General features: G+C 52.0%; 1 long non-coding RNA gene across 1 annotated transcript; it reads right to left on the bottom strand.

The window, feature by feature from the left end:
- Positions 1-391: 391 nt before the first annotated feature.
- Positions 392-1,325, bottom strand: LOC107125069. Its single transcript, XR_001483013.1, has 2 exons — positions 1,253-1,325; positions 392-473 (listed from the first exon to the last, which is right to left on the bottom strand). It is a non-coding gene; the product is annotated as an uncharacterized LOC107125069 (long non-coding RNA).
- Between the last annotated feature and the right edge of the window lie 30 nt (positions 1,326-1,355).

Below are 1,355 nucleotides of genomic sequence, written 5' to 3'. Positions count from 1 at the left end.
TCTTCTTCTTCTTCTTCTGTTTACAATCCACTCTTACCCCGAGATCTCTTTCGCAGACCCTACTCCCCGGAAACGTATCCCCCATCCAGTATTTGTGCTTGACATTTTTGTGGCCCAGAGGTAATCCAGTGCATCTGTCTTTGTTGAACTGCAACCATTTGGTGTCATCAGCAGATTTAATGAGTAGCCCTTCTACCCCTTCATCCAGATCATTGATAAAAATATTGAAAAGTCCCGGGCCCCAAACCGAGCCCTGCGGCTCCCCACTGGAACCTCCCGCCAATCCGATGAAACGCCATTGACCACCACTCTTTCGGTGCGGACCGCTAACCGGTTCCCTACCCACTGAACTGTCCTGTAGTCCAGCCCACAGTCTTCGGAATGTCACTCACCCATCTTGGAAGAAAGCATTGATAATCCGGTCCCCGATGGGGTTCACGGCTAGCTCTCCGATACCTTCGAGATCGTCCTTGCTGCAGGGGGAATTGGGGGAGGAGAATGCAGTAGACGTGACGAAATGATACCAGAAGCTGTTTCGACGGTAGGATGGCGACATGTTTTGTTAGTCACGGCCAGTGTTCCCTCTAAGCTGAGTTAGTGTGAGCTAGCTCACAGTTTTTTAGCCTCCGGCTCACCCATTTTTGCCTTCGCTCAGGAAGGAGGGCTCCAGAGCAAACTAACTGATGCAGCAGCCAAATTGCTCGCTCACAACTTTAATGCCGGTAGCTCACAAAGTGGAATTTTTGCTCACAAGACTCCATAGCTTAGAGGGAGCATCACGGCAACCCAAATATGCCTCCCTGTTGGCTGTTGTCAAGGGCCTCGACCTGACTGCAGTGCCAAGGGTCCCTAACCCTAACCACCAAGTGTTCGCCTGGCAGGCCTCCCGATTGCCCACTGGAGATCTGATTGGCTGTGAAGATTTTTAAACACGTTGCCACACACCTGCCACTTTTCTCTCACCCGCCTGCAGTGGAGACTGGCCTACCTCGCAGGGCTGTTGTGAGAGGACACGGCCTCTCCTCTGAAGTGCTTTAAACGCTCTCAATGGCTTTGTATCACTCACGGAAGTCCTTGCATAATTGGGCCTCCATAGGCAGGGGCACTGGGTCACCGAAAACCGCTACCTTACCCCAGTGCAAGGCCATGCTGGGTGGTCAAGGGGTGTTCATGGATCAGAGCCTTCCTGTCAACAGAAGGCGGGCCTTTCAACGCCTATCCAATGCCGTAATTCTTCTCCGCCGCCCCTTACCTGAGGTACCCTTTTTCATCCTTATCCAAGGCCTGGAAGCGTTGGTAAAGACGTATAACGTTCGCTTGGGAGACTAGAAGAGAAGGAGAGATTGGATTTATAC

The sequence above is a fragment of the Gekko japonicus genome, unplaced genomic scaffold, assembly GCF_001447785.1.
Source record: "Gekko japonicus isolate JY-2015 unplaced genomic scaffold, Gekko_japonicus_V1.1 scaffold26213, whole genome shotgun sequence".
In the NCBI taxonomy this organism is placed as follows: domain Eukaryota; kingdom Metazoa; phylum Chordata; class Lepidosauria; order Squamata; family Gekkonidae; genus Gekko; species Gekko japonicus.
This window is presented reverse-complemented; position numbering and strand designations above follow the sequence as displayed.